The sequence below is a fragment of the Delphinapterus leucas genome, chromosome 3 (assembly GCF_059928025.1).
Source record: "Delphinapterus leucas isolate spDelLeu-1000000601 "Yukka" chromosome 3, BTC_Dleu_Yukka2, whole genome shotgun sequence".
NCBI lineage: Eukaryota > Metazoa > Chordata > Mammalia > Artiodactyla > Monodontidae > Delphinapterus > Delphinapterus leucas.
Window position 1 is genome coordinate 9544614 of NC_143131.1, and position 14551 is coordinate 9559164.

A 14551-nucleotide genomic window follows, 5' to 3' on the forward strand; every position below is an offset into this window, starting at 1 on the left:
CAAATCGGTGTCTGAGAATGAACAGTACACATATGCCATTCCCAGCCCGACTTAAACACAAAACGAAGGGAAGAACATGGATTCTGAACTTCACCACACATCTGTGACTCACAAATATTTATGGTAGTCACAAAGCCGGGACAATAACACACTTGGCGGTTACTCACCTAAACAAGCAATTAAAAAAGGCCAAAATTCCAACAGGGAAGAGAACAGGAGAGAAAGCAAGGTTTCCCCAGCTCCCCAACGGGAACTCCAATGCCTCCTCGCGTGGATAATGGAAGCAGACAATTCTCCTGTCCATGGACTTAGCTAATGTGGAGTGAGATGCACACGACAAAACAGGTCAAATCTGCATGGGGCCTTTCCAGATCGCCTCATGGAGATTTTCCATCCGGCTGACTAGACAATTGGACAAGAATAATAAGATGTGGAGACCACAGCTTTAGTATTCCAGACTTTATTGAGAATGACAGGCTAAATCTTGATCCCCAAATACAACCACGCAGTGTGTTTAAGCAACAGCTGTACCTTGCGTCAATAATATACATAGAAATGCATTGCAAATACCACAAAATAGAATTCCTATCAGCACAGCAGCACCACCTGAAACAATGACAGCAAAACTCAGAATTTTACAGCCAACAAATCTAGAAAACTAAGGAAAGATGGAGACTTGAGTTGGGGTTCAATCTTTTCAGGTTCACGTCATCTCAGAAAGAGAAATCTAGCTAATTCTCTATCTTTTGGAACTTATAAACTATGAAACCATTAATTAATAATGAAATTAATATTTTAGGTAAGTGCTTTAAAAGTCAACAAGTGAAGACATCAACCAATACACATGAGATTCAACCAGCGTTGCCTTGGTCTTTCAGATGCACCACAGAACATTTAATGCAAACACCAAAAGTTAGGAACAGAAATGAAACAAGAGGAAAAATACTGAGATATGACTTAATACTTCTCAGCATAATGAGTTAAGTTCTATTAAATAAAAAATGTGAAATACAGTTGTTAAAAAGATAGGTAAAATGCAAAAGTTAACCATTCCCTGACCAAAAGAGGAAAGTAAAAGAATGAAAGAATTTCAGTTGTCTGGGTGTAAACTTGGTCTCTACTTGTAGGATGAAGCAATGTGTCGTTGAGATCTCTCATTCCTACAAATATTTTGATTGTCTGAACATATTCCTTAGATTAACATTGTCAGATAACTTTTGTCAGAGAGCTAAAAGAGAGGCACAATAAAACTATGAGAAGAATTACAAAAAATGATAGCTATTCTTAAATAACTGAACTCTCCCCTAAATGAAAGAGTTGAATATTTTTAATAACATCAGATGAAAGTAAAGGAAAAATTTTATTAAGTTTCTAAGCACTGGTGAGACAATTATGAAGGAACTATTTGGCAACACTAAAATAAACTTCGTTAAGCTTAAAAGGATAAAGTTAACAAGCAAATAGAGTGGGGGGAAATGACAACAAAGGGTTAATATTCTTTTTTTTTTTTTTTTTTGCAGTAAGCAGGCCTCTCACTGTTGTGGCCTCTACCGCTGCGGAGCACAGGCTCCGGACGCGCAGGCTCAGCGGCCATGGCTCACGGGCCCAGCCGCTCCGTGGCATGTGGGATCTTCCCGGACCGGGGCACGAACCCGTGTCCCCTGCATCGGCAGGCAGACTCTCAACCACTGCACCACCAGGGAAGCCCACGGTTAATATTCTTTAAAATAAATTCTGTTAATATCTGTAAGAAAATGCTGAATCTCAAGAACTAAATGGGTATAAAATAAGGACTAACAATTCTTTCACACATGTAAGTTCCCTTTCTACTTTTTCTCTCTCCCTCTGTCTCCTCCTTCTCAAAAAATGGCTAATTATCACAAAAAGTTTTTACAAATCTACCAAATACCATAATGACTAAACAATAGAACATATAAAAGGAAGCAATACTATTAAATTGATTAAAAAATTAATGATGATAATGATAGTAAGGTTTTAGCAAAACAAACTCTCTAACATATTATTGGTGAAGTATAAATGTCTAGAACACTTCTGCAAAGCCGACCGGCAATCTGATTAAAACTCACTGGCTCTGAAATAGCAAAGCAACTACAGCTATTCTGACTTAATGAATTAACCTTCAATTTAAAAAAAAAGCTTTATAATAATAGCTGATATTATGAAGCATCTACTTTATGCTCCAAAATTTCTACTCTTCATAAGGTAGTGATAGTGTGAGATGTAAAAAACCAGAAAGCAGCAGTGGAATCCAGGTGTCTGCTACACTCCCCTTGTCACGATCCCTTCACATTGTCTATGATTTTTGTTAACTGAAAATAATATATACCTCCAGCAAAGAAGAAGCAGTTAAATTACATTATAGTGTCTTTACATGATAGAATATTATGATGCATTAAAATGAGATTTATTAACAATTTTCAATAAGATGATATAGGCAAAAGTTTATGTCTAGTGTTATTTCAACTCTGTAAAACACTCACAAAAGACTACGTTAACTGACAGCAGTGATTGGCTTTGGTGGAGGCATTATGGGTGAATTTTCCCCTTCTTTTACATAGTTTCCATAAGTAGCATTCACTATTTTAATCCTTTTTTTCATATTTTTAAACTGCAAAACTATGACATTCCTGAGAAAACTTTAGAGAGTGAATAAATGGCTCGTAAAGGGCAAACGCCCTCAACCCCAGAGATAATCTACTGAGAGTTCGGTATGTACTGATGTATGTTCTAGCGGACTTTGTAGCGCACAGGCACTTGTGTGCAGAGACGGTGTGTGTGTGTGTGTGTGTGTGTGTGTGTTTAAGATGAATGGGATTATACTGAATATATTATTCTTTATTCTTCAACCTGCTTTTTCCAGTTACTAAGGCACCACACACAGCTTTCCAGTACTTTTATAATCTGAATTTTACTTTTTATATCATTGCCATTAAAGTGAAGAACACTTTTCCGTTACTTGTGGAACAAGTACCAAGGGACGAGTGGCTCTGGAAAAAGGCGCATCTTCAAAAGTGATCCTACATCAGGCTCACGGGCTTGCTACAATTACATATTTCTATGAAAGAATAGGACAGGTCCCTGCTTAAACTCCTTCAAGAAACACAAATTAATTGGCTTTGCTCTATCCGTCTTGCTAGATGATAAGCAGTGAGATAGAGAGTCAAAGAAGCCTTGAGGTGTCAGAAGTATCCTTTTGTAAGAAAAAGTTAAACAAAAAAAGTTAAACAAAAAACAAACCCACTTCATCTGATGTATGTGGCCAAGGGTATGGCCATGATTTAAGTGTGTCAATCTTGTTCAAACTTGACTCTTGTAAACATCTGCTTTTGCTCAGAATAAAAGATGAAGATTTGATACCAGAACACTTCTGTGCAACATAATTATAAGACAGCCCAAGATAATTGCATATTTGCCCTAATATGTATAAGTAGCAGCATGTATAAGGCTACAAAATAAAAATGTCACATTTAGAAATTATATGGAGACCAAAATAGGAAATGCTATCTGAACTTATTTTGTAAATGAGCTATACATTCTGGATTACCAAAATATTCTTGATCAGGCCCTGTTTTGAGCAGAGCGGTAGTCTAGGGGCTTGGACTTAGACTAATACACTAGAGGCATGCCGACCATGGAAAGCATTGGGACACCAAATGCACTCACCCCAAGGAGTAGGTTTTTGCAGCTACAGTAGACTTCATTAACAGTGGGTTATGATTAAATTCTGAGCATCCAAGCTAAGCTTTGTTAAAGGACTCATACCTACTGGCCACTAAAACACTCTCACTCTCTACACTGGGATCTTTGAGCACTGCATGTAGATCAGGGCTCAGTGAACTACAGCCTGTGGGGCAGATCCAGCTCAGCTTGACAACAGTCTCTGTAAATAAGTTCTACTGGAACACAGCTACGTTTGCTCATTTACATATATCATCTGTGGCTGCTTCAGGCTACAACACAGAGCTGAGTTGGTGTAACAGAGATGATATGGCCAGCAAATCCTAAAATGTTTACTACCTCACCATTTTCAGAAAAAGTTTACCATCTCCTGATATAGACTGCTGTTTGAAAAACTGATTTCTCACTATTTATTGTGAGCTTTTCTTTAAGGACCTGAGTATTTCCAGTACAGAATAAAAGTGTGTCTGTCCTTATTCTCAGGAGCTATTTTTAGTGCTAAGAGGTAGTACTGGGTTAGGGCTTAGAACATAGGTTCGCATCACAGCTCTGCCTCTGACCGCTTGTCAGATCTTGAGCTGATTACTTAACTTCTCTGTGCTTTCACTTTCTTTCTGGAAGCCTACTCGCTCATTCACTGCCATCTTTAACAGCAGATACAAGTGATGCTCATCAACCATCACAGTACCTCAATCTATAAAACTGTTGGCTTCTTCATTTCCCATTGGAGCGTCCGACTTACCAAGGAGGGAAGCGATGGAGTGTTTCCTTGATCATGTATCACACAAAGGATCCACAGTCACTCAGGCAGGGCAGCCCAACTCTCACACACCAGTGCTTCAAAAAAGAAAAGAAAAAAAAAAAAACAGAGATTCTATTAACCCGTTTTAAAAGAGGCCATGGTCATTTTTTATCGATTCTGGAAAGTTCCATGAATGCCCTGCACAGCCAGCTGCTTTGGCAAGGCTTAGCACAGAACAACAGAACAACTTGGAAATCACAAATGTGACAGCCCTAGCCTCGTATCCCATGCACCAATGGACTTCTTTCTTCAGAAAAGAAGAAATAAAAATTCAAATATTGTTAATATATGAGAACAAATCTCATGAAACTAATAAAAGGACCATCATTTCACACCTGTTTGAATTATTTTTAGCAGTTTGAACATCAAATTCAGACAGGTTGTGTGAATCTACCCGTTTTATGATGGCTCTTTCATTCTGTTTTGGGGAATATATAGTACCTTAAGTAATGCATTTCAAAAACAGGAGATAAAGGCAGAAGGTATAGAATAAACTATGCTAGATTTTGAGCTTGTATTTTTATGTACGTATTAATTTATTTGATGCACAATATGATAACTTTATTTCAAAAAGGAATTGTAAACCATGAAAATGATTCACTTTACTAAAACCACATAAAGTTATCCAATCTGCTCATTCAATTTAACACGTAAAAATCCTGAAAACTTGACATCGGAATGTGATGAAAAACTACCACAAAGCGCCAGCCTCCCTAGAACCATGTATGCCAGAAATTGAAGAAATGGGTTACTTTCCATTTCATATTCAAAAAAGAAATGTGTCCATTACTATTTAATGATGCCTGTCACTTCATATGTTACAATTTGGGGGCTCATGCTTTTTCTGTTGTCCTAGTTCCTGTAGTGTCTTCCTACTCTCTTCAGTCTGCAGTTTCCGGCTGCCGTAAACCTCAGACACACTGGTGTTGCCTATATCCCAACACAAACACTTGAGTGGCAGCTGAGGAGGATGATGAGAAAAGGGGGAGAAGCAGTTCCCAGAACATTCTGGAACATTCTGGCTAACCCTCTATGCCATGATTCCTACACTGTCTACTTAGTAATAATCTAAAGGCCATCTGCCTGCAGAAGATCAACTGAATTACATCTGGAAATTTATAAGATTTTTCTATCTGCTGAAATGCCATTTGAAAGTCCTGAGGTTCAGAGGTGAGAGGGCAGTGGCTGGGTGACAATATCTCTCTATGAGGCTCCTGGCCTCCATGAGGTGCCTTTGGTGAGTTCATGGGAAGCAAGTGGGTGATCCAACATATTCAGAACTTATTCAGAACTGTCCGGGAAGGCGCCCACAGCCCAGGCACACTCATGCACTGCAGCATCACCGATCCCTATGAGGTCCCAGCTGAGTCTTTGAAAGTCTGTGACTTCATACTTTGGAAAGGAGGAGGTGCAGATGCAAATCCTTGAGGCCAAAAGAGGAGTAAGCGAGCTCTCCCCAAGGTAAGAAGGCATACTCAGCCCAGGAAAAATTCCTAGGAGCAGCCAATTCCTTTCTCACAACACCAATAATATCTCCTTTGGGTGTGGAAACAAATATGTTAGTTGGGGCTTCTTTATTAAACAGCATGCTTGAATACAACAACTTCCGCTCTTGAGCCCTGAAATCTATTTTACAATTAGTACTAAAATTTCTTTGTATTTGTTTATCTCTTAATCAAAATTTAACTAATAAAGTTGGACAGGTCCACCGGTTACTGCCATGAATACCCAGCAATTCCTACAGACTCCCATGTGTCAGAACTAAATTAAAAACAGGGCTGCTAATTAGGTCTGGAGGCTAAGCACCCCCATCCTCCCTCAGTGAGATCATAAATTAGCTGATGTGGCCTCTCAGCTAGGACATCCAAGAGTCACGCCTACAGAGAATGGCCAGCCTCTTAAACGGCAAAGGACACAGAGGCCAAAGAACACATTGGAAGAATCCAGAAGCCCTGACACAACCCCACGACAAATACCACAGGAAGAGAACATCCCTGCTGAATCCAGGCAGGGACAGCCTGCAACCTGGACAGCCAGACACTCCAGGCCCAAACTTCAGACTTCAAAAGCAAGTCCCTTTCTTGTGAAAAGGCGACACTCAAGGCACAGAATGCCCATAGAGAGTTCACACAGCTTGGGGGACAACAGGACTCCCTTTAGAATCTGAAATCTAAACCAGAAACTAGTTCCAGCAGCAGGATCCAGGGACATACACCCTGAAAGGCTGTAACTATGCCTGTAGTTACATCAAAGGCGAAAAGCGTATTTTACCACCCTGGCCCATGACAGCCAAGCAAACAGCATCAGGACCTTCTACTATGGAGGGTAAACCCTTGCCTGGGTAGGCATTCCACCCTCTAAAGGAATATATACCATTCAACATGACACCCACGTGTTTCAAGCAGTGTAGGGTCGGGAGCGGAAACCACAGCAACAAAGCAGTGACCTTGAGTAGGCTAAGCTGAAGTCACAGACATTGGCCCCTCCAGGTCTGGAAGCTGAGCTCTCTCATCCTCTCCCAGTGAGGTCATAAATTAGCTGATGTATAAACCGTAAATCACTGTCGTATTTTCCAGAAAACTGAGGGAAACTTCAAAAGGTTAAGAAGCTACAAAGCCCCCGAGGGTCATCTCAGACTGAGGTTGGAATATTTTAAAATGGATATTTAACTCCCCATTAAATAAGAAACTGCTTATGTTTTATTAATATATATAAATGTCCCCATTTGACTCGATTCCATATTACCCTTACTATTTTCTCTTTTACTTAATATCAATTTTAGTAGAAACAATGCCTGTGTCCTCTGCCTCATGATTCTCGATTAAAGCCTCACCACCACGGCAAAAGAGCTGCCATCAGCAATGTGTGGACCAGCTGGGGAGCGTGCAAGGCCAGTCCATCTGAAAGGCCACTCCCATGCACAGCTAAGTTGTAAGAAGGCTCAAAGGAGCAGCTCCAAGGAGCTAATAGACTAGAAAAGCAGACAATTAGGGCACATTAACATGAAAAAGAGAGGAGACTTCATCCAAAGGAAGGGGGTGTCATGGAAGCCTCAGTAAAATGCCAGGATGAGAGTGGTATTTAGGAGAATCAATATGGCAGCTCTGAAGAGAATAGACAAGAATGGGAGGAACCACGGGCGAGAAGCTGCCACAAGAGAACTGTAAATTTTAAAATATTTTTTTAAAAGACTATAAATCATAGCCCATTTTTGCAAAACATTAGCTGTATAGGAACATCAGTCTAGAAACTCAGTGTGGACCCATGAGGAATGAATGTCTTTGAAATTAAGACAATAACAAACTCTGAGAATCAGAATCTTCTCACTAGGAATGAAGATACAAAATAAGCAAAGGATATTGTTGTTCCCTCCCTCGTCCAACACCACTCAGAGGTGAACGAGGAGTTGAAGAAAATGGGTTGACTGTCTCTGTACATGCCATGCCGCTCCCCTTCCTGACACGGTCCCTAACTTCGCGGTCCTGCGTGACGTCACCTCTGACAGTCTCTGCCGTTCCCTTTCAAACACATGTGCCTCGCTGGATGGTGCTTGGAGAAATCAACAGCAGACACTGAGGGTATAGAAAGATGCTGCCTGAAAGTAAGGCAGGCTCCTGTGGGCTGGGAGGGTCATCAGAAACCCCCAGGCATCCAGAAAAAGAAAAGTGCCGGCAACAGGAACAGGGAAAGGGCCAGGAAAGCAAAAATGGTAGAGAGGAGAGGGGGAAGAGGGGGAGAGGAAAGAAGGACACTTAGAAAAGCAGGGAGGGGAAAGAGAAGTAAGTACACAAGCAGCAGCCTGCAGAGACATTGGGGTGCTCTGAAAGGTGCAGACTTCTAAGGACATAAGTGATCACGGGCAGGCTGGGCTCCAGGCAAGAGGGACGAGGGCAGAGCCTCTGCTCCTAAGTTCCTAAGCAAAAATCCCAGCATTCCAGAAAACAACGTGAAGATTGAAGATGAAAAGCCAAACGCACATGAAGCTTGAGGTGATGAACAAAGCATCTGGTAAAGGCAGCGGTCTGTACAGGGCCATTCTGAGCGTGCTCTGGGGAGCGGCCACCTGCCCCTCCCCTCCGGGCAGATGGTGGCTGGTGTCAGGGGCTGGTCCACGGGGCCAGATCTCCCCAGATATCTTTACACTTAAGATGGGGTCAGGATTCACATTTTGAAAAGTGTTTTGTTTTTAAGACAGGTCTGTTGTTTGTTCAATATCCCCATCCAAACTTTGAACATTGTTTGACATTATGATGTATAAATGCTGAAAGCAGCGTTAGAAAAGTGATGAGGTGGCCCACCTCTTAGGGTTTTTTCTTTTTGGAAAGGTGTTCCTTCACCTCGAGGTTTGCCCGCACTGGCCAGTGTTATGGAATCTGTGCTGCACCCCAGTCAAATTCTGTTTACAAACAGTGTCTGAATCAAGTAGCATTCCATAGGGACAACATCAGTGCAAATAGCTGTGGCTTTAGAAGGTTAGAGATCTTACACAAACATGCATGATACAACAAACGTATGGGGAGAAAAAAACACATTTAAAATCTTCACAGTTGTAACTACACAACAATATTGTATCTGAAAAAGCAAAATGGATGTTTTGCCTTACTTTCCACATCAGTATACACGGCCAATCAGGCAGTTTCCTGTGTCACAGTTGGGTTGAGGATGTATCAAAGAATGGCATACATAATGCCACCATTGCGTGTAAGAGTACTGTCCTCAAGGAATTCACCCTTTGGCTTTCCCCAAATCAGAAATCATCTCTTTAATAACCAACTAATTCATTTCTATACAAATAATGCCACATATTGATCAAGATCACTTAGTAAAAAAATCTCTTTGATAATTATCTCACCTACATTTAGAAAAGACATGTACCAAACGTCACCATTTCCCTTCTTTAAATTTCTGGCTGTCTTAGGGTCAGAGTAGTAACCCCTGGAGACCAGCCCTAGCAATGGCCGAGGCTTCAAGGACAATGTGTCCTCACGTGGGGACACAGGACCTCACATCTGGGTCATTTCATGACACAATCATCTGGCTCCGAGACCAGCAGAGGTAAACCCTACTTCCCTGAGCAGAAGAGACACTTCTGACAGTCGTATCCAAAGAGCAAGGTGCACAAGGAAAAGACATACCCTTCCTGCTTGAAGCCTTCCCACACAGATCTGCGCCGAGACCCCTCTCTCCATCAGACAGTCGTCACTGTGAAATGCGATGGTTTAGAAATATTAGACACAGCTGAGAGCTACAGAAAAGGGAGGCGGAAATTGGGGATTTCACTTCTCAAAGCGTTGACTAATCCTAACAACATATGGGAAGAAAAAACCCAATTGTTTTCCATCTCGTCTTCCTGCAGCTCATCCTTTGGTGAGTATTTAAATCTGGTAGGAATTGCTGAACCTGGAACAAATATATTGCCTCAGTAACTGACTCAAAGCTTGTGTAAAAAACTCTTTCTATTCCTCTGTTCCCACACCAGACAATAAGATACGTTCTGAGCTGCCAGGAGGCATGGGAGCAGAGAGAAAGAAAGAGCAAAAAATGACAACTTTATTCAAGCAAACAAGTTGCCTAAAACTAAGCGACTGCTCAAAATGAGCAACTTCTAAGATCAGCTCTCTAAGGACACCAACGTCTCCGAATGGTGACTACTTTCTTCTTTCTGCCGCCATGTGCCTAGTTTTCAAAGGACAGACTCACTTTTCATGCAGGCAGTTTTGAAGCTCTTGCACAAGTGGGTAATTTGCATGGGCAGTTGGCCTCTCAGCTTTCATTTTGACAGCTAAATTGATCCGTCCTTTGTAGACTAGAATATCATTACCCAGAAAGAGAAGGCTGTCGGAGGCTTTTTGAAAAATCTGGTCTCTCAATTCCTACTTATTCGGAATAACACACTCAACAAGACTACCCCGTAAGCAGTAGCTTGCCCACACAAAAGAGATTCAAGATTCAACTTGGGCTCGAAATTCAAGATTTAATTCTAAAATCAAGATTCAACTCAGAAAGTTACTTAACTACTGTTGCTACTTCTGTTAAAGCAAACAGGACGGGCTTGGGTTCTTAAATCAGCCCTTTGGTCATTACATAGGAAGAAGGAAATGCCTGCCACAGATTAAAGTCACAACTGACACCAAAATCTTCTCAGGACGAAGCTGAGCTAAGGCAGACAAAGGTCTCATGCAAGAGCATGAAGGAGAAAACGGTTTTTACCCCTGGAAAGATGGCAGACTGTGAAATTCACAATGAACTGTTACTGAAACAGCAATGGGGTAAATCACTCAGAAAAAATATTTTCCTAAAAAAGAACAGACAGAAGAAGTCTTTTGGAACTTTCCAGCTACAAAGGATGCTCTCTCTCCAATTCAGTAGAGAGAAACATAGAGACGTTCTCCTTTAACTCAGTAAGCACAATCAGATTAGTACAAACCCATACAAGCCAATCCAATATGCATGCTGGGCTGTGTCAGTTCTGGGTTCTCCATGTCTTCATTTATTTTATGTGCTCAGACTCTAATGCTGCTGTTTTACATGGGATACAGCAACCTGGGCCAAGGAAATCGTGTTTTGATTTAACAGTGAAACTATGCCCTTGTTTTTTGGCTTAAATCCAGCAAATGCACTGAAATCATTTCAGAACGTTCATATCTCCAAAGGCATGAAGAATAATGGACATTTAGTGGCTGTATCAATTTACATTCCCACCAACAGTGAAAGAGTGTTCCCTTTTCTCCACACCCTCTCCAGCATTTATTGTTTCTAGATTTTTTGATGATGGCCATTCTGACCAGTGTGAGATGATATCTCATTGTAGTTTCGATTTGCATTTCTCTAATGATTAATGATGTTGAGCATTCTTTCATGTGTTTGTTGGCAATCTGTATATCTTCTTTGGAGAAATGTCTCTTTAGGTCTTCTGCCCATTTTTGGATTGGGTTGTTTGTTTTTTTGTTATTGAGCTGCATGAGCTGCTTGTAAATTTTGGAGATTAATCCTCTGTCAGTTGCTTCATTTGCAAATATTTTCTCCCATTCTGAGGGTTGTCTTTTCGTCTTGTTTATGGTTTCCTTTGCTGTGCAAAAGCTTTTAAGTTTCATTAGGTCCCATTTGTTTATTTTTGTTTCTATTTCCATTTCTCTAGGAGGTGGGTCAAAAAGGATCTTGCTGTGATTTATGTCATAGAGTGTTCTGCCTATGTTTTCCTCTAAGAGTTTGATAGTGTCTGGCCTTACATTTAGGTCTTTAATCCATTTTGAGTTTATTTTTGTGTATGGTGTTAGGGAGTGTTCAAATTTCATTCTTTTACATGTATCTGTCCAGTTTTCCCTGCACCACTTATTGAAGAGCCTGTCTTTTCTACATTGTATGTTCTTGCCTCCTTTGTTGCAAATTAGGTGACCATATGTGCATGGGTTTATCCCTGGGCTTTCTATCCTGTTCCATTGATCTATATTTCTGTTTTTGTTCCAGTACCATACTGTCTTGATTACTGTAGCTTTGTAGTATAGTCTGAAGTCAGGGAGCCTGATTCCTCCAGCTCCATTTTTCAGGAGAACAGTATGGAGATTCCTTACAAAAGTAAAAATAGAACTACCATACAACCCAGCAATCCCACTACTGGGCATATACCCTGAGAAAACCATAATTCAAAAAGAGTCATGTACCAAAATGTTCATTGCAGCTCTATTTACAATAGCCAGGACATGGAAGCAACCACATATATATAATGGCATATATATAATGGAATATTAGTCAGCCATAAAAGGAAAAGAAATTGAGTTATTTGTAGTGAGGTGGATGGACCTAGAGTCTGTCATACAGAGTGAAGTAAGTCAGAAAGAGAAAAACAAATACAGTATGCTAACACATATATATGGAATCTAAGAAAAAAAAGGTCATGAAGAACCTAGGGGTAAGACGGGAATAAAGACACAGACCTACTAGAGAACAGACTTGAGGATATGGGGAGGGGGAAGGGTAAGCTGGGACAAAGTGAGAGAGTGGCATGGACATATATACACTATCAAACGTAAAATAGATAGCTAGTGGGAAGCAGCCGCATAGCACAGGGATATCAGCTCGGTGCTTTGTGACCGTCCGGAGGGGTGGGATAGGGAGGGCGGGAGGGAGGGAGACGCAAGAGGGAAGAGATATGGGAACATATGTATATGTATAACTGATTCACTTTGTTATAAAGCAGAAAGTAACACACCATCGTAAAGCAATTATACTCCAATAAAGATGTTTTTAAAAAAAAAGAATAATGGACATTTAAAACCTGCTGAAATCAGTCCCAATGACCTGTTGGGTCTTCCATTGTCAAAGGTGGGCTCCAAGACTAAGAAAGAAGACAACTCCTTTCTTCATTACTGCGAGAGGCCAAGTTGCTCAGAGATGCATTTGTTTCATGCTTTGGAGGCTACAGCAGGATTAACACTATATGAATCCCTGGGTGTGTTGCATAACCCAAAATCTACTTCTGTTCTATTTGCCAGCCTCTCAATATAAATTAGTGATAAAAGTAAGAAATAGGCTACTCTGTATTGAGCCAGACGGTGTCTAACTTTCCTATAAACATGGCTGTGTTTAGAGTGTTTACACATGTAGGGGACTAGAAAGATTTTCATTTCTTTACATTTGGCAATGAGTCACGTCACCCATTTCAGCACAAACTGTACTGAAACTTCTTCCCCAGGAAGAGCCAGCATAGCTTCACTAATGTTTAAAAACAACCATGTCAGCTGCCTTAGATTAGTCATGAAGCTGTTCTTCCCATCCTGCAGCCTCCAGCAAGGACAAGATCTGATCAAATCGGACTCACTAAATGGAACCAGAAGGCCGGGCGCATCCTGATGCAAACCTGCTGTAGAAAAGACACTCTTTTCTGTATGAATCAAAGATGCTTTCTCCATTTTCTTTGTAACACACACCCTTAAACATGTCAGCCCACGACCCTGACTTAAATGCGTCCCCCCTACCTGCGTCTCTCTCCCCATCCTTGATTAGTGACACCGTGGACCAAAATATCTGACCTGGGACAGGAGTGTTGAATAATGGGGAAACTTCTGAGCTTGCTGACTATTAAAGGAGCCACAGTCAATTGCTAACCACCACATTCAATACAAGCCCTGCTCCGCTGGACTAAGTGGAGAGGAAACAAGACTGGTTTAAAAGACAGACGGCATTTTACAAAATTGTGTTCTGTTATTTTCCATTGACAAGCTCTACCAGCAAATGTGACAACACAGGGAGAGCGATCCAGGTCATGTCTGACCCATACAAACCCCCAGTGACTGTTTGTCCTGTCCCTTCTCCCTGCCTCCAACGCGGGGTGGGTTTGGGTTTCCTTTTCATAAGCCATCAAGAAGACAAATCCCTCCTCTTTGGGATGGACAGGATGAAACTGACCACTGCCATTGCTTTGTTTTTTCTTTTCTTTTGATTTTACAAGCTACTGAGAAGTAACTCCCCTCCTTGTGGTACATATGAAGTTTATTTATGAATCTGAGTCAAGAACTCTGTATCTCTTGCCCTTTTGGATTATATCTTGTTGGTTCAACCTTGTCACTCAAGCCAATCATCCTAAGAGCCGTCCCTGCATCCCAGCTGGTTCTCTGAAATCCACGTGTCCCCTGTGTCCCCATGCGATGCAGTCACCCCTCCTCTGTTTCCAGGATACCCAGTGCCTGCCTCTGGTTATATCATATCACCCTCTGTTGTTTATTTGTCTGCTTCCCCCATCAAGGGCACTCATCCTGTCCTATTCAACTTTGAGTCCCCAAGCCCAGGCTTAGGCAGACGGGCAAACATCCGATAAGGTTTCCTTCATTTTACTTCCAGGCGTGTGCAGATGGTAATGGACCCACGGACCCGGGGCAATAATTCTAAAGTCAGCTTCCTGAGATACTCTTCCAACTTGGCATCACACCATCCAATGTGACAGCAATCAAAATCACCCAGAGAAAACAGAGCAAACCAAACCTAGGTGGGATCGAGATGCTGCCTGGCCCTCCTCCAGGTCTAGAAGATGTCAGGCGCTCAGCAGGTGCCCGG

General features: G+C 41.4%; 1 protein-coding gene across 4 annotated transcripts in view; it reads right to left on the reverse strand.

Moving 5' to 3' along the window:
- Positions 1–14551, reverse strand: part of SEMA5A (semaphorin 5A) — a 476576-nt gene that overhangs the window by 349252 nt on the left and 112773 nt on the right. For 3 of the 4 annotated variants that reach the window (XM_089908674.1, XM_022581376.3, XM_089908671.1), the window contains exon 2: positions 4442–4536. The gene's annotated coding sequence lies outside the window, so the exon portion shown is untranslated. Of the gene's footprint in view, positions 1–4441; positions 4537–9636; positions 9704–14551 lie in introns of all 4 variants that reach the window. The other variant, XM_089908670.1, reaches the window with a different exon arrangement.